The following is a 23,737-nucleotide window of genomic DNA, read 5'->3' as shown; positions in this document are numbered from 1 at the left end:
TAGTTTTTTTCCATTTCTTTCTTTTTTTAAACCCTTATCTTATAATCAATAATATGTATTGGTTCTAAGGTAGAAGAGCGGTAACGGCTAGGCAATGGGGATTAAGTGATTTCTCCAGGCTCACACAGATAGGACATTTCTGGGGTTATGTTTGAACCCAGGACCTATAATCTTTAGGCCTGGGTCTTAAATAACTGAACGTGGAGGAATATGGGAATATCATACAAAAAAGCCCCATATCCTACCTCTATCTCAAAAGAGCAATTACATTTGAGGTTAAATGCCTGAGGATGGAGGCAATTTCAGGATGAGGATTGCTCTATAGAAAACCCCAGATAATATTAATAATGATTTCTTTGGATTTTCCTTTTCAGCTTTCAGAGATGTCTGGAATCCTACTTCCTTCTCCTTCAGATCATTATGTTTACGGAGACCTTGGGTTGAGAGTACAGTTTTCCGGATGTTATGCTAAATTTATTGCTAACAACTGCTGAGGATGCACTGGGTTTTGGGGGACCCAAGGAATCGCCATGCTTACTAATAGGAGAGAGAGACTATGGCCAATGGTAAGTTTTGCTTGACTTGATTAGCTACATTTAATGTGATGGTTTTAATTTTTTTTGTTGTTGCTCTGCAGTTATTACTTCCAAACATGTTTGTTCAATTGAATTGTCTTCATTTTTTAAATGAGCTTGATTCTTCAGGTAGGAGATCTGTTAGATCTCCGAGATCACTTTCTTCTCCGATTCTGGAAATTGTAGATATACCATGTCTGCTGTCTGGTGAATCAGATGAGGAAAAGACCTTTGGAGATCTTGTAGGCCTGAGTTCCCCTGATTATGTAATTGTTTTTGCCATCTGCATCTAACCCCCTCTGTAGGATGATAAGCTACAAATGGGTGGTTCGGAAGAATGAAGAATGAAGCGGCTAATCCTGATTCCTTCTACCTTTCCTCCAACCGCCTCATCTGGACTATGTTCTTCAATATGTGTATCTAAAACATAGAAGAATAAGGTCCATAGAGGCTGTTGGAGAAGTGCTCAGCTGCTATACAACCCAGAGTATGAAGACTGTCGAGAAGGTTTGCTACTAGCCCCCGATTAGTATCCGTATGGATTCTTCATGAAATCCTTGCCACTTAAAAATGTTGATCTTAGAAGCATTGAGCATGCCCTGCCTCCATCTGTCCCAGCCACCAAACCTTTTGGACAATGGGGTCCATTCTGTAAATTCGGCATAAAAGAATGTTGTGTTCAATGGAGGCTTTTGGGATGGAAATTGATTGGCTAAAATAAATGAGTATGGAAGGTTTTTGATGTTTAATCACTCCCTTAAATTTGCCTCTCAGAAATGATGCTAAAAGACAGGATTTTCCACCCTGTTCATCTCACAACTGAGAGGAAATGGCCTTAAAATTTGCCTTTTTACATGCGGTTATTTCTTTCCTTCTGAGAAATGTATATTTGGCATTAGGATTTTCATTTTCTTCTAGTTTTGTATATGCGGTTATTGGAAATGAAGTTGAGGATTGTATCAAATAGAAACTGAAATCTTAAAAGGCAGTGATCATAAAATTTTCCTTAATTGTGAGTAAAAAGTCAGCTATCTTGTTACCTAGCGTGATAAGGCACTCTTATTTTGTGAATTCTGTCATCATTACTTATTCAGCCAGTTCAGAGGGATGGACTGTTGTAATAAAGCAACTGAAAAACAATTATTCTGCTTAGCAGCCCCACTCAGATAAGGTATTTAATTTTGTGAATATATCCAAAATAGACACCTTATCTTTGGGGGGCTGTTGGGAAAGAAATTCGAGCCAAACAACTGGAAGTTTGACTGTACTGTTGATACAAAGATGGCTATTAAAAGACCTCTCCATGCATTCTTCTAGAAGACCATCAGAAAGGTAAGGAGGGTATTATTGCCATAGTAGGAAACCCCTTCTGCTTTTTAACAATGCCTTTATTTGCACATCTTTCCTGCCATTTCCAAGTTAAATCTTTCTCTTGGTAATTCACTTGAATGTGACATCTTACATTCACTTCTTTGTTTAGATTCACTTCTTTGTTAAGAATGGAAGAATTGCTCTCTTCTTTCCTGGGAATTTTCAACAAAAAATCATCTCCCGTGTTGGGTTTGAGGTTGGATATGATCTACTGTTAGAAATATTTTCTAGCTAAGTAATCCCTATGTATTTTGTTTTGGTTTTTAATTTTTGCTTTCAGACAATGCTATCCAACATATATCTCTGTAAACACATTCACTTGGTTGGCTCTGAATAAGAAGTACAGATAAGAGAATCTACCCATCCTGCCACCATGCTCTCCATATTCCCCCGTTGTACTAGGTGCTCCATTTTCTAGATTTTATGAAACGTTGCATCTTGTACAATAGTGGCTATTGGAGAAGTCTCTTCCAACCTGATGAACAAGGCATCAGATGATGAGGCCAAGAAACAATAGCCTGTGGAACACCAGATGATCACTTGTCTAGCGATTTTCTTTCAATGCTTCCATTAAGGTATGTGTGTGTGTGGTCTCTATTCATTCCTCATGTTTCTTATTATACTTGTGTGAATAGTAACCCAGAAGGTCAAGAGGGTCTTCCTCAATAAAGCCTAAATTTGCCTCTCACAATTACTTGGGGAAAACCAAAATCCCTGAGGATCAAAGCTGAAGTACACTGTTGACTTTCTGAGTAAGAGCTTATAGTCTTACATTTTAGAATGAGATAAATGTTTATGAATGGAATTGACTTCATTTGACTATTTACTACAAGGCATTTGTTTCTCTTTTGGTGTTGCCTTCAAATACCGAGTTGGGATGAACTAGAGAAGAATGAAGTGGGAACTAGAGAAAATAAAGACTTGTTAAAACACAAATTGCTTTCTATTAAAAAAGCATTTGATAAGAGATTGTGTTGTGACTATTAAATGGTGGAATGGATTAGTATAGCAGACATTAGCATGCTACTCAGAATAACCTGAAAATTGAACTAAGTTGTACCCTAGATGAGGGAAAATGTGTACTTAATGCTCTTTCAAGCAGCTTCCTTAAGAACTATGGAAGACTTTGAGAATATCATCAAAATAACCCCTATCCTGCCTCCATCACTTACTAGCACCCATTTTGGACAAGGCATATTCCCATTTTGTAGATTTTTCTACAAAGGCACATCTTGTCCATATGGGCTGTTGGCAATTACCTTTGTAGTAAAAAACCTGGTGACCTCCTATGCTAGAGTTGCTCCATAGAAAACCCTAGATAATAGTTATTAGAGATTTCCCTATCAGAGATGTCAAAGCTGAAGACTCTTACTTCCTCACTGTCTGCTCATTTGTTTTACTATCTTGGACTGAGCACAGAATACCTAACCCTGAATTTGCAAGTACTAGGAGAACACTAGGATTCCGGGGGGTGGGCAAAAAAACAGACCTGCCTCCTGACAAGGGATTGGCTGTTTTGAGGATGCTGCCAATGAGAAAGTTTTGCTTCACTTGCCCAAGTCCACATTTGATATGATGGTTTTCATCTTCTTTTTTTAATTGTTCAATTGCATTGTGTGTGTTGGAGAGAAAAAGAATCCTTTTAAATTTACTTGCTTTTCAGGGGAATATTTCTGTTCTGTTATATGTGAGGGCTTCATTTTATCAGGTAGAAGGAAGGATTGTTTCATCTCTGAGGTCACTTTCTTCTGATTCTGAAAAGTACAGACCCACTAGTTCCCCTGATCATGCTTCTGTTACCTTCCAGTTTCATCTAGCTCCTTGTAGGGCAAACTCCAATGAGTATGTTCAAGGGAAAAGCAACAGTCCACCTCTTAATTCCTTCTATCCTTCCCCCAGCTGCCTCATGTGGATCATGTTCTTTAATTTGTTGATTCTGAACATAAAGGGATTTGGTCCATAGAGGCTGTTTGTGAAGTGCTTTGCAACTAAACAGCCAGGGGTTTAGATGACAGCTGACACCACATTTGCCAGCCTTATCAACCTTGGTTGGTGTCCATCTGGGTTTTGCTTCAGCCAACATTCATTCAGTACTACAGATTGTAAATGGCTGGTCCCGAAAGTGCACATCACAAAGAGAAAAACACCTCTCCCAATTCCACTCCTTCCAGCCACTTAATATGGGCTCCATTTTGTGAGTTCTTTACAAAGTGTTGTGAAATGGAGGTTGTTGGCACAGAACTTGACTGTGCATTTTGGCTGTTAGAATTTTATTTCTTTTGGTAATTTCATGCAGTGGGATATAGGAAATGATTAGTGAGGGGATAAAATAAATGGCATTTGAAAATACTCATGGAATTTAAACCCTTACTTGCTGTCTTAGTCAATATTGAGTATTGGGTCCAAGGCAGAAGAGTAGCAAGGGCTAGGCAGTTCAAATCAAGTGACTTGCCTGGGGTCTGAGGTCAGATTTGAACCAAGGACTTCCTGTCTCCACACCTGGCTTTCTATCAATTGATCCATTTAGCTATCCCTACTTGTATTGAATTTTAATCACATTCAATTTACCATTATCAATTTCTGTTATTTTCCCCCTAGATTGGCTACATCACACCAGGGTTGGATGGGTTGATGTGCAAGGTCACTTTAGCATTCAATATTGGAAGTCATAAAATGATGTACTTGTCAGAATGTAGGATTGGATCAGGCAAATACTCTTGAGGAATCCTATAAGCCAGAGATCACACGGTTTTCTTTTTGTTCTTTCAGCCAACTTCATCCAATACTCACCAAACTGGTACCTCGAGAAGTCTGAGAGGATCTAAAAGAAAGTTAACTTTCTTGCCACCGTTTGTTCCATCAGGCTCACTCGGATGAGGCACTCTATTTTGTGCATCCCTCCAAAATAAATGCCTCATCCTTGGGAGGCTGTTGAGAAAGAAAACCAGCCAAACCAAAGAGACCATTGGATTAAGGTAAGAGAAAGGTCACAGCGCTGCCATCATTCCTTCTAGTTGCCCCACTTGGATAAGGCACTCTTATTTTGTGCCTTCCAGCAAAATAAATTACCTTATCCTTGGTGGCTGTTGAGAAAGTACTCTCTGGCCAAGCAATGGAAATACCAAGTCTATGTTGGGACAATGATGGCTAACAAAGAAAAGCTCTTCATGACTGTGCATCCAGATCCCCCTGTGGAAGACCCATCACGGAGGTAAATATGACACTATTACCATCTTAGGAAATCTCTTTTCTGCTTTATAATATCTCATTATTTTGACATCTTTCCACATATTCCAACCTATATTTGCTTCTAGCCAATCCACATGGAATTGAATTCACCAGGCATTACTATGCTATGTTCTAGGCTTGCCTTCTTGTTCTTTAGGGAGACTGAAGAGTTGACCTTTGAAATTTCCTTTCTTATTCAACACAACAAAACAGTAATTCCCTTGTTGAATTTGATTTTGGATATGGTTCAATATAGGAGAGATCTTTCTGCTTTGTGATCCTCGTGTTATTTTATGGTTTCTTTTCTGCCAATGTCATCTAACACTCCCCTGCTACCAATTTTCATTATTTGCTTCTTGTAGTAAGATCAGAACTAAAGCAAAGCATGTAGTCTGCCATCAAGCCTCCATGTGCCCCAGTTTTTACCAGATGCTCCATTTTCTAGATTGTATGAAACAGTTGTGCAACAATGGCTTTTGGAGCCAGACATTCCAGCCAGACATACTAATATTCCAATATGGTGGGCACATGTAACACTTAACTACCCCCAGAACCCCCTCATGATCATTTGCCTGATCTTTACTTGAACCCACTCTTGGCAGTGCGATTATGAGGGATCCCTACTTGCTTATCATGGAATAGCTGGAAATAGCATGGAATATCATGGAATTTTTATAGATAGCTTTCACAAAGACTTGGACAGAAGAACTAAAATTCCCTGGACTCAAAGATGTGAAGTGCACTATTCATTTTCCATCCAACATCTTGGAGGCTTACAATTTAGAATGGGATGCATTTTTGGACATGGCCAGTAAGGGAAGTTAATGCAATAGTCTTATTTTTTTTTAACAAAGGACTTCTTTTTCGTTTCTTATAGGAACAGGAGATGAAGTAGAACTTGAGGAAATAATTATGAAAATAATTGCAGATTGGTTAGAATTAATGATTCATTTCTGATCTATGTCATAAAAGACTTCCCCCAAGAGGGATGGTTTGGGTGCAGTTGGGGACAATGGAAAATGAGTGACAATACAAGAAATGTTTTCTGTACTGATTGGTGCATCTGATCAGATAAAATCTTGTAGGAAATCTTAACAGGACTTTCCAATTATGATTATACTTTTACTCATTTTACCAACTTCCTCCAGAGCTATAGGCTAATAGTGATCAATTTGGCATATGAGAATATTAAAGCAGACAGGCCCCCCCATCCTTTCCAGACATCACATTTGGACAAAGTGCTCCATTTTGTGAATTTTCTACAGAAGAGTAACTTGGGCAAAGAGTCTGCTGCAAGGCTCTTTGTAGTGAAACATCAGAGGGTCCAGAGAGACCTCAAAGACAAGGAAAACTACTTTAAGAAACCCTAATATCCCTTCTGACAGAGATGTGATATGAACCTAAAATGCACAACTAGCTAGCCATTGGTGAAGGAGGAGACTTGATCCTGGCTATTTGATGTAATGGTTCTCATTTTCTTTTGTGTATTTTTATGTTGGAGAGTATGTTAATAATACTTTTAAATGTACTTGCTGAGTTGAATTGGATTCTGCTAAAATTAATTTTTGAGATTTGAACTCACAAACCCCTAAGTTTCATTGTCTGGTGGGTTAAATTTAGGTCTGAGTCCCCTGGTTGTCTTCACTGCCTTCCTCTAGCCCTCTTTAGGACAAGGTACAAAATGGTGGCTCAGAAGAATGAGCATGAGAATAACAAAATGGTGACCATCTATCCCTAATCCTACAATCATCTTGTGTGGACCACATTCTTCAACTTGTAGATTTTGAGCAAAGAAGAGTTTGGTCCATTGAGGCTGTTGGTTATATGCAATACACTTACATAGCCAGAGGTTGCAGGCATTGTTGGGACATGGTTTGACAACTTGTGAATCCGCTGGTGAATGCCCATTTATTTGGTTTATGCTTCCTCTAAGACTCGCTAGTACAACAGGTTAGAACTGGTCACTTCCAGAAATATGAACAGTCTAAAGAGAAAAGATTATCATACTTAGCTTCCCAGTGGTACCCATTAGGACGGTGGCCTCCATTTTGTGTGTCTTACTCCAAATGAGTATCTAGTGCAATAGAGGTTGTTTGCACAGAACTTTAAAGTCAAACAATTGTATATGGAGGATGTTCACCCAGAGATAATCATTCCCCTGCCCCCAAACAAACCTCCTGTTGGCTATCGGTCTAAATATCAACTCTAAATTTGCCTTTTATAAATACATAGAGAAGATCACAATGCCCTCCCCTTGCTTTGGGGTTAAATAGAGATGAGTTTAAAATGTAGAATGAGATTTGCATTTTTGCACATGCCTAATACCTTACACCAGAAATCTTCCAATCTGATGCCATTTTGATAAGTGAACTAGAACACGTAAAAGCCCTTGGGAATCTACCAGGCCTGAGATCCCATGATTTTACTATTCTTTTAACCAACTTTATCCAGCACTCACCAGTACTTTAGGGTACAGTTAGCAGAGAAGTATGTCTATATCTAGCAGAAAGTGCACTGACCTACCCTCATTCCATGGCACCAGTTTGATAAGGAACTATATATTCTGTGGATTCTGCTAAAATAAGGACCTTTTCCATAGAGGCTGGTAGCAAAGAATTTTATTGTCAAACAATAGGAAGTATGGAGGGTCTGCTAGGATAAGGTTAATGAAAAAAAGTTTATGCAGACTGCTTAAATTCTTTTTAAAACCCTTCCACCTTAGAATATATACTGTGTAGTGGTTCTAAGGCAAAAGAGCAGTAAGGGCTAGGCAGCAAGTGTTAAGTGACTTGCCCAGGGTCTCACAGCTAGAAGTGTCTGAGGCCAGATTTGAATCTCTGTCTCTTAAGCCTGATTGTCAAACCACTGAACTACCTACTTGCCCCTGCTACATAGCTATTGGCTTTTTGACTTGTCTTGGGCCAGATTTGAATCCAGAAACCTACCTGCCACCCCTTGCTTAAATTTGTAATGAACATGTAACAAGGCAAGGAAGGCACTACTGCCATCTTGGGAAACCTATTCTGCTTTTAAAATTATTTGGACATCTTTCAATATACATTCCAAACTAGACTTCTTGTCAATCCATGTGTGATGGAATTCTATTCATGTATTTCTATGCTGTGTTTTACTCCTTGTTTTCTTGTGGGAAAGGAAGAGTTGCCTCATCTCTGAGATTCTACAACAATCCCTTGCTGGATTTCTCACTGGATGTGCTCTACTGTCAGAAAGATCTTCCCATTCTATGATCTCTTATGACCATTTTTTAAAGTACTGCCATCCAATACATTTGCTACTGGTTTGTTGGTGGGCTCTCGATTGGAAGCAGAAGTGAATCTTACTGTAAGGAAAACTCATGCCACCATGCCCTCTATACCTCAATTATACCACATGGTACTTTTTATAGATTCTGAAATATTGTATCTTCTACTATAGTAGTTGTTGGAGAAACCTTCTAGCTTGGTTGCCAGGAGTTCAGAGTGGTTGGGATCAGATGTTACCCATGAAACCCATGATGATTTTCCAGACTTTCTTTGAACACTTCCAACAAGGCTTAGATGTGTTTGTATGGCATGCGGGAGGTCACAAGGTGCTCGTGGGTCCATATAAATTTCCCCCTTCTGTAGATCATTCCACGTGTGTGTAGCTCAGGATGTTAAGAGGCTTTTCCTCACATCAATTTGCCTTTCTAAAATACTTGGGAAGATCCAAAATTCAGTATACTCTTTGCCTCCTGATTCGTGGTCTTACAATTCCAAAGGGAATATTTTGGTACATGTCCAATTTCCTTCTTTCTAGGTATATTCATCAAATTTCTTGAGCTTTTTTGTTCTTGAAATGGGCAAGGGGCATGAAGTGGGAAATAAATCCTTGTGTAAATACACATAGAATTGCATTGAACTGACATTCCTTTTCTGACCTATATATATATATATATATATATAGTTAGTATATAGTATATATATATATATATATATATATATATATATATATATACTATATACTAACTTCTGTTTTTAGGCATAGGCATTAATTAGTCAAGGCTGCTCTCCTCTCTGAGGTTTGAAATCATAGAAGCATCAATCTAGGTGCATTAGATGTAGTAAAACCTCTGAGAGGTCTAATGGATCTGACTACCCGTGATTGTACTTTTGTTCTTGCAGGCTACAATTCATCTTTCAGAAGTCTGGGGACATCAAACAGAAAAGCGCCTCCCCTGCCTCCATCCTTTCTTATCTGCCTCTTACGGACAAAAATGCTCCTATTTTGTGAATTAAATCAAAATGGACTACTTGTTCATTGAAGCTGCTGGCAAGCATCGCTGCAGACTCAACACTGTGGAACAACCTTTGGGACAAAGATTGCTCCCCACGGAAATTTCTCCAAGGTAAGCTTTCATTAATGTTGACTTCTAAGAATCATACTTCCTCTTACTTTGGCCCATTATGTTTAAGGATAGCTTGGGTTGATATCATAGTTTTTCAGACATCAAGGCAAAATTTGCTGCTGTAAAGTATCAGAATTCTGGGGGTCAAAATAGGAAGTGAAGTTGCTACCTTTCAACAGAGAGGCGAGGAATTTAAAATGTAAATGATGGGCCATGGCCAAAGAAGGTACTTTTTTCTTCTGTGTGTGGGGGTACGCATGTTGTTTTAAACTGGATTCCATTGAATTCAGTTGACCATTTTTGACCTACCTTCTTCAAGTAGTGAAATCTATTGTTTTTCCTCTGAGGTCACCTTTCTGACATAGAAAATCATAGTTTCTGCTGGGTGGTGGCTTAGATGAGGTAAGTCTCTTGGAAGTCTTGTAGTTCTGTCCACGGCATTGAAGTCTTGTCATTTTGACCAACTTTTTTTGGCACTCTAGTATTACAAACTACAACATAGTGATTCAGAAGAAGGAACACCACCATTCCAGCTGCCTCACATGGACAATATGCTTCAATTTGTAAATTTGATGCAAAGAAGTGTATGGTCCATAGAGGCTGCTGGTAACGTGCTCTGCAGCTAAACAACCAAGATTTTGGAGGCACAGTCAAGTGTCTATCCAGGCTCTACTTCTTCCAGCACTTGGTGGTTATTACAGATTAGAACTGCTTGCTCCAGAAGTATGAGTATAACAAACAAAGGCATTCAGCCTCCATTTCTAGACTCTCATTTGGATAAAAAGGCTTCATTTTGTGGATCTTGCCCAGAAAAAGTCTTGGAAAACAGATGTAAAGAACTTAGTAGCCAAACAACCTCTTGAGCAGTGGTTCTAAACCTTTCTAATGCCGTGACCCCGCAGTTCCTCATGTTGCGGCGACCCCAAACCAAAAAATTATTTTGGTGGCTACTTCAAAACTCTAATTTTGCTACGGTTATGACTCGGAATGTAAATATCTGATGCATTATGTATTCTCATTGCTACAAATTGAGAGGTTGAGAATGCTCTAGAGTATGATTAAGAATCACTTCCTCCTATGCAAAGCCCTGATGATTGTGGGTCCAGACTTTCCTCATTCTGTGAAGAAGTGTGCGAATTTCCTTTTTCTTCAAATGGAGTTCATTGCTTATAATCTTATTGCTAGCACAATTGTTACTGTATTGAGCCTAAATAGATCTTTCAAAAAAGGAAAAAAAAACTATATATATAGGATCATGAGCACAGAGGACCCTAACCCTGCCCTCTCTGAAACAGAATGGTGATGAATTGAAAATGTAGAATGAATCTTGCATTTCTGCACATGACCAATGAAGGGAATTTGCTTTGTTTGACTATGTATATTTGGCACTAGGATTTTATTTTCTCTTGGCTGTTTTACCAAGCATGGTGTGAGAAATGAGAGAAAGAGGAAATAAATGCTTTAACAATATTTGTTGAATTAAATTGATTTAAATTCAACTGGCCCTTTCTTTCTGTTCTTTGTATAGATGATCTTCCTTTACAACAAGTATGGATGGCCGGATTGAGTTATAAGGTCACCTTCATGTTTGAGATAGAAGATCATAGACTCTTATGGTGTCAAGTTGAGTGGTGGATTGGCCCAGGTGAAAATTTGAGGAATCTTCTGGGGCTGAGATCCCATGGCTCAGCATTTGTTCTTTTAACCAGCTTCATCCAGCACTTACCAGTATGATTGGTTGACAAGAGAAATAGGAGTATATCTAAGAGAAACGCCACTACTTAACCACCATGCCTCCCATTTTATGGATTCTCCTACAACAAGGACCTTGTTCATAGAGGTTATTGGCAAAGAATTTTCAAACTAAACCACAAGAAGTTTGGAGAGACTGTTGGGACAAGGTAATAGGAAGGCCACAATGCTGCCATCATTTCTTCAAGCTGCCCATGTTAGATAAGGTAATCTATTTTGTGGATTCTTCTAAAATAAGGACCTCATCCATAGAGGTTGTTGGCAGAGAACTTTCCTACCAAACGGACTTTAATACAGATAGACTGTTGGGACAAAGCTAGCTTAGAACACTGTAAAAAAATCCCTGATTGTGCATCCAGAGCCTACTTGAAGACCTTCAAGGATCTTAGGAGAGCAGTATTGTCTTTGTAGCAAACGGATTCTGGTTTAGAATAACTATTGATTCGCCCTAAGATTTGCCTCTCACCAATCCATGTCATTTCTCTGCGATGTTCTAGATTTTCCGCCTTTTTTTCTTAGGGGAATCGAATGGCTGGCCTTGAAGTTACTCTCTTTTTGGAGGTTCTATAACAAAAAAGGTTTTTCTTACACTGAATTTGAAGTAGTCCAACATCAGAGAGATCTTTTAGGCTGTGGTATAATTTTTTTTAACCATCGCATCCGATGCATACCTTAGCTATTAGTTTCAATTGAAGAGCTCCACGTCAGGAATAGCATTCTTGCCACCATTTTCTCCGCGTGCCCAGTTCTACCTGCTCCATTTTCTAGATTATAGGAAATGTTACATTTTGTGCAGTGGTGGCTGTTGGAGAAAAACCCTCCCAGTTCAATATCCAAGAGTACAGAGATGGTTGTCACAAGAACCAACCACTTCTGCAACTCTTGTTGCTTTGTCCAGATATTCCTTGTGTCCTACTCCTTCCTCATGCAAGCCCTGAATGTCAAAAGATACTGGCATCTCTGATATCAATACTAAATTGACCTCTTCTATGTATATTGAGAACCAATATTTTGAGGATCAAAGATGTATATATATTATCCTAACTTGGAGCCGACAGTCTTCTATTTCAGAATGAAGTTTTGGGGGCATCTGCAATGAGTGAATTTACTTCAAATGACTGTACATTATGAAGGATTAGCTTTTATTTTTTGTTCTTGTTTTGAAATGTGGAAGGCGTATGCAGTCAGAAGATGAGAAAACTAAGTGCTTGTTATAATCCATGTAGAATTGAATTGGCCATTTATTTTTGACCTATGTTTCAAAAGATGTTCTTTTTTTTATCAAGGCGATGGATTAGTTGAACTATTAGGTCACTGCGATCTAGGGGAATGGAGTAGTGTATGCTATATTGATTGCTTCATTAGTTGGATCCAAGGTCTCTGAAAAATCTGTAACATGCCTACAGTCCCATGATTACATTTAGGCTTTTCCAGCCAACTTCCTTCAGTACTAATGTCTGCTATCAGTCCTTCAGAATAGTGAACATATGAACGAGAAAAGAAACTCTTGGGGACCTTTCCTTCCAGTCAAATCTGGACAAGGTTCTTTGTTCTGTGAATTCTCTACAAAACAATGATCCTTTCCACCCTTCTGTGGACAATTCTGAGCAAAGAAAAATGAGGTCCACTGAGGCCATTGGTAAAAGTGCTCTGTAGCTAAACAATGAAGAATATGAACAATGTTGTGACAAAGTCTGCTAGCCTACTAACCCCCTGATGAGTGGGCATCCAAACTGTTACCTCGAGCCCTCACCAGAACCATAGCTTACAACTTCCTATCTCAAGCACCTATTCTCTTCTATTCCTTTTAGATGTCCTATTTGGATACTGCATTTTGCCTAAAGGCTGCTTGAATAATGGAGGATGATGGCAAAGCACTTTGCAACCAAAACTCCCAAGACCACGATTCCTACCCTATAATATCCCTTGATGATTGATGGTCCAGAAGATTCTAAATTTGCCTTACCGATGTATGGAGAGGACCATCATTAGAGGATTATTCACCTTAAAACTAAGGTGTGATTGCTTTAAGATGCAGAATGAGATTTGCACAGTGCCAATGAGGTCAGTTGCTTTATTTCACCATATATATTTGGCTTTTAGGATTAAAAATTTTGGCAGTATGTACAAATGGGATGCAGCTAGTGAGAGGGTTTGAAATGGTTGCTGAATTGCATTAAATTGGATTCAACTGATCATTCATTTCTGTATTTGTTGTAGATCAACATCCCCATTTGCACTGGGAGTCTATGGATTGACTTGTCAGGTCACTTTTACATTTGAAATTGGAAATCATAGAAAGATGTGGAGTAGAAGACTGGATCAGGTAAGAGCTCTGAGGAATCTTCCAATTTGGAGATCACGTGATTTTGCTTCTCTTTCAGTCAACTTCATCCAGCACTCCAGCCTTCATCCAACATCCATCATCTTTCAGTCAACTTCATCCAGCACATCCAGCCTGTACTTCAGGGTCTAAGTGGTGGAGGAAAGCACGCTCATATCCACAGATAAAGGAACTGTCCCAACACCATCCCTTCCAGTAGCCCTGGGTGGATAAGTCACTTTACTTTGTGCATTCTTTCAAAAGTAAGGGCCTTATCCATAGAGGCTGCTGGGAAAGAACTTACCAGCCAAACCATTAGCAGTTTGGAGGGACTGTTGGGACAAGGCAAGAGAAGCCACAATGATGTCACCATTCCTTCCAGTCACCCGTTGGATAAAGCACCTCATTTTGTGGATGGACCCTCAAAGAAGGATCTTATTTGAAAAGAACAGGAGGTACAGATGGGCTATTGGATAATTATGGTTACTGAACACAACCCCCTGATGATTGCACAACAAGAGTATACTGGAAAAAACCTTCAGGGTGATAAAGGAAGGCTCTTCCTTTTATCTGTTCTGTTCCTTTACTGTTCTGTTTTGGAATAACTTTTTTGTACAGCTTTCCATAACTTGCAACTAAATTTGCCTCTAGCCAATTCATGTGGAATGGAACACAAATGCACTCCCCATTTTTATGCTTTGTTCTGTTCTGGGGAGGGAAGGGTATTGGACAATTGCTTCTAAAGTTAGTTTCCTTTCTGATATCCTGTGACAAAAAGGTACCTCCCATACTGGATAGGAGCATAGAGAATTCGAAGAATTCCCTAGTACCATGACTTCCCCCGCCCCTCCCAACCAAGGCCATCCTCCAACAAAGTGTCTTTGTCACAGGTCTTGATTGGTTGGTTCTGCAGTTGGAACCTAACTAGGTCAGACCAAATATTCTGTTCCCTCATGCTTTGTTTTTTCCCAAATAGTACATTTTTATAGATTTTGTTAAACTTGTTAAACATTAAACATAGCTTTTAGAGGAGAACCTTCTAGCCCATGATTTCAGAGAAGGTGGCAACTATACACTGCCTCTTAAAATCCATGTTTCTTGTTCTCCAGACCTATCTCTGAAGACTTTCATTTAGGCAAAAGGCATATTCCTATTCTTCTCATTCAGCTTAATATCCTTTTGCAGGGATCTGAATGTTCCTTGAGCAAATACTTGGGGAGGCCCAGAATTCAAAGGGACCAATATGGAGTCCAGTCTTCACCTCAAAACTTAAAGAGTTAGTGGACTTAAATTTTAGAATGAGGTATTTGTTTTGGAGCATGGCCAATTTACTCTTGAGTATATGTTTCTTCTGAGAGATTTATTATTTATTTTGTTGTTTTTAAATTGGGGTGGAGGAATGAAGTGGGAGGAGACAAAATAAAGGTTATAAAAATAAACGTAGGAATAGAATTGACCATTCATTTTGTAAAAGACCATCCTATTTTAGACAGAGGATGCATTGGCTGAATTCTTCGATCACCGTCATCTCTGAGGCTGCATGTCATACATAGAAGCATCTGATGCACTGATTGGTATATTCTGAGATGTCTAACAGGCTTGACTTCCCATGATTGTACCTTTGCTCTTTTAACAGACTTTCTCTAGCACTACAGGTCACAATTAGTCTTTCAGAAGCATAAGCAGATCTAACAGAAAAGCCCCTATCCTGCCTCCATCCCTTCCAGCTGCCACATTTGCACAAGGTGCTCTATTCTGTGAATTCTCTCCTGAAGAGCTCCTTGTTCGTAGTGGCTGTTGGCGAAGAACTTGGCAGCGAAACACTGGAGAGTATGCAAGGACCTTTGGGACAAGGATCAGCAACCTGAAAAACTGGATGGTTGTTCCTCTAGACTTTCCTTGAAGACTTCCAGAGATGTTGAGCCAGGGAGACCCTACTTCCTCCAAATGCAGCTCATTATATTCATGGATAACTCTGACTGAAACCACAGTTTTCCTGACATTAAGCCTGAATTTTCTGCTAGCAAATACACGTAGAGCGCCAGGATTCCAGAGAGTGAAAGATGAAGTACGCCATTCAACTCTTGACAGAGAGGTGATAGATTTAAACTGAAGAAGGATACTCCTGGACCCAGCCAATGAGGGGATTTGCTTAAATTTACTATGTATTTGGTAAGATTTAAATCTTTTTTCTTTGTTGTTTTTGTTTTATGGTATATGTGTGTGTGTGTGCTGGGAGAGCTAGAACAGGAGGGAAAATTGCTGCTTTGAAATATATGTGTTGAATTGAATTTAAAAGAATCCAACAGACCATTGTTTTGTTATAGATAATTTCACATTCTGCAGGAAAGGGGAATGAATTGGTTGACTTCTGAGGTCACCATTTATTGTCTCTTAGTCTAGAAGTTTTACTTGATGGTGGATTGGATAAAGTAAAAACTCTTTGGCAATTTATCTTGAGGACTTGAGTTTCCAGGACTCTACTCTTCCACCAACTTCATCCAGCATATTTTTGACCCAACAAGCTATAATTGAGCAGCTTGGAAGAATGAGAAAAAGCAATGGTTCTCTCACCATTTCTCCGCCACGCATTCTTCATTTAGTAGATTCTGTGCAAAGAATAGTATCCATATAGGATGTTGGTAGAGTAATTTGTATCTAAACTCCCCTGAATTTGGAAGGACTTTTGTCGAAAGGTTCTTTATCCTGCCAAACCTCCAATGATAGTGGATTCAGACTCTGATCGATTTCTCTAAGGTTTAAAAGGACCCTCTTGTCTTGAAATTCTATTTCAGTTAGCTCTAATTATGTGGATATTTCCACTATATGAAACTTTAAATTTGTCTGACCTAGCTCCAGATGCCCCACAAAGCTTGCTTCAAGCCACCTTTGGCCATGGGAACAAACTGTTCTCATCTGCCCCTTATGCCAAGGGAGGTCTTCACACACTTGGGATAGGTGTCTTTTAACTCGCTGATTGATGAGTTTGAGGCTGAATTGTGTGGCCACTGTGTGGAGCTTCTTGGAGGTATAGTGAGAGATGGGTGAAAGCTGGACGCTCAAACTCAAAAGTGGATGAGCAGTCCTGAAAAGGGATACTGGCAAGTCCTCACACCAGAGGTGCTAGCTAGTCTTTTCTGAACACCTTATACACCCTACATTCTATTTTAGGTTATTTTTAGTTATGTAAGCATTTTCCCGTCGTATTAACATAAAATTCACCACATTCTGGTTAATTTTGCAATATAAGCTGAATTGAATATCATTACATTGACCATCCATTTGGGAGAATGGAATACTTGACCTCTTGGGTCACTCTGTATGCCAAGATTTAACATAACGTGACCTTGTGTTTGAAGTGTTAAGTGTGGATATTTGAAAACATTCAGCTTGAGGGTCCCAGGACCAAGCCAACCCATCTCCTCTTGCCAGAATGATCTCCATCTGCCTCCGTTGTATAGACGTCACATTTTATAGTTAATGATAAAAGTCACGCCTTGTACAACGGAGGCATTTGGTGAAGAACCTTCTCGCCAAACAAGGAGGATTTGGGAGGTGTTTGGGACAAGGAGTTCTGTCCTCTTAATGCCCACATGATTTACAGTTCAGACTTTCCTTGAAGTCTCCCATGGAAGTGAGGTCAGGGTCCCTACTGCCAACTATGTAACCAATTTTACTGGATGTTGAGAGATAGCCTGTCAAATCTTAACTCCATTTCCTTAAAAGAGGTTAGGACTTTTTTGGACTAAGGATGAATTCCACTCCTATCTTGACAGTGATTATGGACATGAAATGCAAAATTAGTTCACTTTTTTAACATGACCAGGAAGAGGACTTCATTTATGTATATTCATTCATTCATTCATTCATGTACATTTGATAGGATCTTTTCTTTTTTTAAGTTCCCTACTGGAAATGTGTATGTGTGTGCTGGGGGTAGTAGGGAAAAATGGAGATTATGAAGTTAATTGTCTCGCATACACTTGGGTGAATTGAATTGTATTCTCAATTGACTTTTCATTTCTGAGCTATGTTGTTGAAATTTATTCAGGCAGGGGCATGGATTGGTTGGCTTCTGAGGGCATTTTCACCTGAGATTTGAACTCGAAGAAACTCTAGCTTGTGATGGATTAGACAAGGTAAAAATTTGCAGGATGTAATTGGCCAGAATTCCTATGATTGCCTTTTCATTTTCTTCTGCTGCATTCATCAGTACTATGGATTACAACTCCATGGATAAGAAGAATGTAATGATCTTTCTACCATTCCTCCAGCCGCCTCATGTGGACACAGTCCTTCATTTTGTTAATTTTGTGAAAAGAAGGATCGTGTCCATAGAGGCTACTGGTGAAGAATTTTGCAACTAAACATCCATGAAGATAGAGGCATTGTTGGACACAGACAGCGACTGGCAATCCTGTAATGATTGTGTATTAATACTCTGGTAATCAAAGTTAAGCTGTCTTGGGAAACCCATTGACTTTTAGGTTACTCTAATTATTTGGACATTTTTCCAACATTTTACTTAAATTTTCCTTTAAACAATTCATGCCGAATTGAATCTCTTGACATTGGCCAGCCCATTCTCACACTGTACTAGAGTCTCCTTCAACTTCAAATAGAGGAATTGAATTGCTGCATCCCGAGGTCATTGTCCAAGCACAGAGAAAGCCAATTCCTGCCCCATGTATAAGAGTGGATAAGGTCAACTCTTGAGGATATATATGTACTATTTGGAAATAAGTGACCCAACACAACACTGTTGCTACCATTTTCTATTATTTGGATCTTTACAAGGAACATAGTAACCTAAGAGAACTTTGTTCCCGTGACCATGCCTTCCATCTGACCCAGTTGTTGAATCACATTTTATAGATTATGATGACCATCACCTTGTGTTCAACAGTGGCATTTGGAGAAGAACCTCCTAGCCAGACACCCAGGATTTCAGAGGCATTTGGGACAAGGTACGCTGACCTCCAAAACTCTTAGATACTTTTTAGTTTAGATTCTTAGATAGTTTTTGCTTTTTATGCATACTTATTAAATTGACTTTAATAGTAGCCTCTACCTGGAAGAGTTATTGGGATAATATTTGAAAAAAACATTTAGCACAGTGCTTGGCACATTTTAGATGGCATAAAATGAATTGTTCCTTTTTCTAATTAATTTTGCATGTGAAGTTCTTTTCACTGTTCCTCCAACTTGTTTTTCATGGCCAAAACTGTTTCATTTTATAGATTCTACACAGAAGATTTGTATCCATGTAGAACGTTGGGAAGATTCTTTGTGGCAAATTAAATGTTGTAGGACTTTGCAGAAAAGATCTCTGCCATGTTAAACACTCCTGATGATACTGGATCTACACTCTGGCTGATGATCTCCTGGGAGAAGAGGATCTAAGTATTGCCATCTTAAACTCATTCTATTTTAGGCTAGTTCTAATTATTTGGGTATTTTCTCTACATCTTGGTTAATTGTGCAACTTCCACAACATCACTACTACAACATCCAAGAGACTGGCTCTGAAGGACAAAGCATTACGACAACCCATCTCCTGACATGCCCTCCATCCATAGGCCCCAGTTGTACAGATATCACATTTTATAATTAATGATAAAAAGTCATGTCATGTACAACTGGGGCATTTGGTGACGAACTTCATGAGACTACAAGGATTTCGGCGCTGCTTGGAAAAGGGAGTGTTGCTGTCTAAATCCTGGATTATTTTGAGTCTGAACTTTCTTCTGTGGATGTGGTTTAGAGAATTCCCTAAGGCCATTTAATGCTGGTAATTAAAATTGTGCATAGCTTTGAATGTCAGGAGGATTTCCTGTTATCAGGTCACAATGTAGTTTTCTCAAATGCTACCCACCCTCATGATGGAGATGTGATACAGGAGGAATTGGGAGTTTTTGGAAAAGAACAATGAGGGGTGGTACTTAAGGTGATTTTTCTAAAGTTATACTGTGTGTGTTAGTGTGTGTGTGTGTGTGTTTGAGGTTGAATATGGACAACTAAGATCTTTTAGTTTTCATGATTCCAGGATTCTATGGGTCGTTTTTTATCCAATGCCATCCAAAGCATATTCAATTTTTCATTTGACTGCAATTGGAACGTAAGAAAAATCTATCCTGCCACTATGCGCCTTCATGTGCCTTGGTTGTAGGAGATACGACTAAAACTGTATTTAACACAATAATGGTTCTTGAACTAACTGTTCAAAGACAGTTGGGATAAGGTTACTCTGCTCTTTCTCATGATCTAGACTTTTCTTGGATATTTCCACAGTAGTGTTGGAGGGGACCTTTAATGTAATCTAATATATCTGGTCCTACTTGTTTTGACATACAGAACTATGAAAGCTACCAAGAGGATGAGGATTCCTTACTTCCTGATAGAAAGGTGAGTGGCATGTACAATGCATAATGAGATATTCCTGTATGGACATGACCCATGGGAGATTTCCTTCACTTGATTTTGTGCATTTATGACCTATTGATCTTCCTTTTTCCTTTGAATCATTATGGGAGGGGCACTAGATATGATTGAATGGGAAGATTAGGCAAGAATGAAAGTTAATCCTTTTATATATATTTCCTAGAGTGAGTTTAATAAAGAATATCCCCTACCTCACAGGCTTGTTGTGAGCACCAAATGAGAATATTTGTCCAAAGCTCAACAGACACTCAGCTGCCAATCTTAAGTTTTTGATCCCTTCCCCTTCTTCCCATCTTCTAATTCAATTCAATTGATAATTTCCCAGTTACGTTATAGATGAGCTGAATTCTTTGACAGGGTGATTGATCAGTTGATCTCTGAGGTGACTTGTTTCTGAGATTGTAAATCAGAAAACTCTACTGTGCGGTGGCTTAGATAAGGTAAAAACTTTTGGAGATCTTGTAGTCCTCTTTTCCCATGATTGGACTTTTGATCCTTTCACCAATTTCATTCAGCACTTGATATCTCAATAAAATAGTAATCCTTCCACCATTTCTCCAGCTGCCTCATGTGGACCATTTTTGCCCTTGTAGATTCTAGGCAAAGAAGAAGAGCGTTGAGAGGATGTTGTTAAGTGCTTGGTACCTCAACAACCAGAAGTGTGGAAGGACCCAAGTAGAAAGGATCTCTCCTCTATGAAGCCCCTGATGATGGTGAATCTAGAGTCTTGACTGATCTTCCATCAGAAGAGGGTGTAAGTTCTGCTATCTTTGGAAACTCATTTTGTTTTAGGCTAGCTCTTGTTATTTGGACAGTTTCTCTGCATGTAACTTGTCTCTAAATCACTACATGATGAATTGAATATTTTTTATACCCACCATCTATTTCTGACTTTGTTCAAGATTTTCTTCCTTCTGGGTCTTTATTTAGGGGATTGTAACCCCAGAGATGACCTCTGGGGTTACTTTTCAAAGAGAAGACTTGACAACATGAAGTTAATTCCTATTCTGGGTTTGCAGTTGGATAAGTACCACTAATGAGATCATTTGCCTTCATGATCTTGGGATATTATGGTTCTTTTTTTAAACACCACCATCCAGAACACAAAATTGCTTCAGTTTTCCATTATTTGGCTCTGCAATAGAAGTATAACAAGGTAAAATCATCTCTTCTGACTTTAGGCCCTTCATGTGCCTTAAGTATATTAGATATAAATATATATTATGATAAAGGATGTATCAGGGGCCCTTGGAGAAGAGCCTTTTCACCAGATAGCTAAGACGTCATTCAGAGAAGACTGGGAAAAGCATTTCCCCTTACTCTTGTTGGTTCAGACCTTCCTTGAATGTTTTTAACCTGATACTATTGGAGGGGGTCTCTACTGCTACTTATTGCAGCTCCTTATTGTACATAGCTCTGAAATTTTCTTCCTATTGAGCCTATATTTGCCTACACTAAGTCCACTCAGAGAATAAGGATTCTGGCAAATAAATGGCGATGTAGACTCCTTACTTCCTGATGGAGAGGTGATGGGGATACTGAGCACAATAAGCTGTGAGTTTTTACACCTGGCCATTGAGATAATTTGCTTCACTCTTCATCTTTTTACCAGACTCTTTCTCTAATTGTTTTTTTAAAATTCCCTTTATCTTGTGAGAAGAGGAAGAATTGGCAGGGTTGATTGAGGTGTAAGATTTGAAGAGCAAAGTTAATGCATTTAGAAATACTTTTTGAATGGAGTTTAATTAATTGTAGCCTTTACCTCAAGGTGGTTGTGAATGAAATGGGATAGAATTTGTAATAAGCTCTTAGAAGAATGTTGGCCACGCAACTATAACTGCTTATTTCCTTCCCCTGCATCTTTCCTTTTCCCTAATTCAGTTCAATCGATCATTTCTCCATTATGTAGAAGGTAAGCTTCATTCTTATGGCAGGGGAACCGATAGGTTGATTTCTGAAGTCCCTTTTGGTCTCTGAGATTGGAAAGCATAGGATGCTCACTACCGTACTGAATTAGATGAGGCAAAAACTGTGGGAGATATTGTAGGCCCATGTTCACATGATTGGACTTTGTTTCCATCAATTTCATGGAGCACTCGCCAATACAGCAAGCTAGATTTGAGCGGCTCAGAGGAATAAGTGGACTAAAGAGAAAAAGCAATGATCTTGCAACCATTCCTCCATCTGTCTTCATTTTATAAATTCTGTATAAAGCAAAGTATCCATAGAAGCTATTGATCAGGAACTCTGTAGCTAAAATAGCATGAATATGGAGGCACTGTTGGACACAGATCAAATCTTTGGTGGCTGTAGATTAATATCTTGTGAGAGGAGAGACCAAGTATGGCCATGTTTGGAAACCCATTCTCTTTGAGGCTGGCTCCATTATGTGGCCATTTTCCTTCCATCCAGCTTAAATTTGCCTCCAACCAATAAATGCTGAATTGAAAACCTTCCAAGGAACCATCCATTTTTGAGACAACAGAATTTTAGAGATATTTGGGACAAGGAACTGCTCAGTCCTCAATTCTTGGCCACAGTAGTATCTGATTCACCAACTATACAATTGTACAGATTTGAATTTGCTATTCTTGTTTTCATATTACTGTTATACAGTGTATGTACACATGTTTGAGTTTGTTGGCTGGGGGAATAATTGGGGAATATGAAAGTTATTCTTTTTAAACATTCTTGAAGTGAATTGCATTCATTTGTCCATTCATTTCTTAGCTCTACAGTATTAGATAGGGGATGGATGGTTCGATCCATTTCTGTGGGTGGAGGAATAGAAGAGGTAAATCCTGCTTGAGATCTTATAGGCCTGTGTTCCTGAGGCTGAACTCTTATTTCATTTCATGAAGCACTTCACAACATAGTGGCAGATAGACTTGGGTGTCTCAGAAGAATGAGCCATCTCTCCAACTACTTCATATGGCCAATGTTCTTCATTGCATTAATTATGTAGAAAGGAAAAATTGGAGGTTGTTGGTAAACAGCCATGACTATGGAGGCGCTGTCCGAAGTGAAACACTACCCTAGCAATCCCATGAGGTGTACTGCTATTTTAGGAAACCCAAGCTATTTAATGCTAGCTCTAATTATGTGGATATTTTACCTAAATCTAGCTTACATTTGCATATAACTAATTGAACTGAAATGGTCCCAGAGACCATCTATTTGTGAGCTTTGTTCTAGATTTTCATTGTGTTTTAGGGGAATGGAATAGCTGTCATCTAAGGTCATTCTGCTGCCTGAAATTAAGACAACATAAAGCTCATTCCAATCCTGGGTGGGAGGATGGATAAGGACAATTAACTCTCAGCTCCTTCAGCTTGGTAATCAGAGATACTTAGGGTTTTCCCCCACCAATTCTATCCAAAGCACACCATTACTACCATTTCCTATTATTTAACAAGGCAGTAAAAGGAAAACCCATCTATCCTTTCACCAGGGTCCCCTCTTTGTGCCTCAGCTGTATCAGATATGGCATAAAACCAACACAACAGTGGCTGATGGAGAAGAACCTTCGTCCAGATAGCCAAGAAGAGTTCAGAGGTAGTTGGGACAAGGAACTCTTCCTTTCAACCCCCCCCCCCTCATTATTGGTTGAGACTCTTACTGGAGAGGGTTACTCTTGCCACCTAATATGAAATCCACATA

At 39.1% G+C, this 23,737-nt stretch overlaps 1 long non-coding RNA gene and 10 other non-coding genes across 12 annotated transcripts; all 11 read left to right on the top strand.

The window, feature by feature from the left end:
• Positions 1-966: 966 nt before the first annotated feature.
• On the top strand, positions 967-1,024 carry MIR7386Q (microRNA mir-7386q). The gene has a single exon (NR_163005.1). It is a non-coding gene; the product is annotated as a microRNA mir-7386q (primary transcript).
• A 713-nt stretch (positions 1,025-1,737) lies between these two features.
• MIR7386L (microRNA mir-7386l) lies at positions 1,738-1,792 on the top strand. The gene has a single exon (NR_127677.1). It is a non-coding gene; the product is annotated as a microRNA mir-7386l (primary transcript).
• A 545-nt stretch (positions 1,793-2,337) lies between these two features.
• On the top strand, positions 2,338-2,396 carry MIR7371L (microRNA mir-7371l). Its single transcript, NR_163006.1, has one exon. It is a non-coding gene; the product is annotated as a microRNA mir-7371l (primary transcript).
• Positions 2,397-4,813: 2,417 nt separating this feature from the next.
• Positions 4,814-4,872, top strand: MIR7386F (microRNA mir-7386f). Its single transcript, NR_127678.1, has one exon. It is a non-coding gene; the product is annotated as a microRNA mir-7386f (primary transcript).
• A 95-nt stretch (positions 4,873-4,967) lies between these two features.
• On the top strand, positions 4,968-5,026 carry MIR7386G (microRNA mir-7386g). Its single transcript, NR_127680.1, has one exon. It is a non-coding gene; the product is annotated as a microRNA mir-7386g (primary transcript).
• A 4,175-nt stretch (positions 5,027-9,201) lies between these two features.
• LOC107650330 (uncharacterized) lies at positions 9,202-19,890 on the top strand. Of its 2 annotated transcripts, XR_008914745.1 has the most exons (4): positions 9,202-9,561; positions 11,090-15,808; positions 18,512-18,603; positions 18,877-19,890. It is a non-coding gene; the product is annotated as an uncharacterized LOC107650330 (long non-coding RNA). The 2 variants fall into 2 exon arrangements; XR_001625483.2 differs by having other exon boundaries at positions 11,090-18,603.
• MIR7386M (microRNA mir-7386m) lies at positions 10,103-10,159 on the top strand. Its single transcript, NR_127681.1, has one exon. It is a non-coding gene; the product is annotated as a microRNA mir-7386m (primary transcript).
• MIR7386N (microRNA mir-7386n) lies at positions 13,860-13,919 on the top strand. Its single transcript, NR_127682.1, has one exon. It is a non-coding gene; the product is annotated as a microRNA mir-7386n (primary transcript).
• On the top strand, positions 15,371-15,428 carry MIR7371P (microRNA mir-7371p). Its single transcript, NR_163007.1, has one exon. It is a non-coding gene; the product is annotated as a microRNA mir-7371p (primary transcript).
• On the top strand, positions 17,919-17,975 carry MIR7386O (microRNA mir-7386o). The gene has a single exon (NR_127683.1). It is a non-coding gene; the product is annotated as a microRNA mir-7386o (primary transcript).
• On the top strand, positions 19,221-19,279 carry MIR7388A (microRNA mir-7388a). Its single transcript, NR_127684.1, has one exon. It is a non-coding gene; the product is annotated as a microRNA mir-7388a (primary transcript).
• Positions 19,891-23,737: the final 3,847 nt, after the last annotated feature.

Source organism: Monodelphis domestica, chromosome X (genome assembly GCF_027887165.1).
Source record: "Monodelphis domestica isolate mMonDom1 chromosome X, mMonDom1.pri, whole genome shotgun sequence".
NCBI lineage: Eukaryota > Metazoa > Chordata > Mammalia > Didelphimorphia > Didelphidae > Monodelphis > Monodelphis domestica.
The sequence above is the reverse complement of the archived record's forward strand: the minus strand, read 5'-3'. Positions and strand labels throughout refer to the sequence as shown.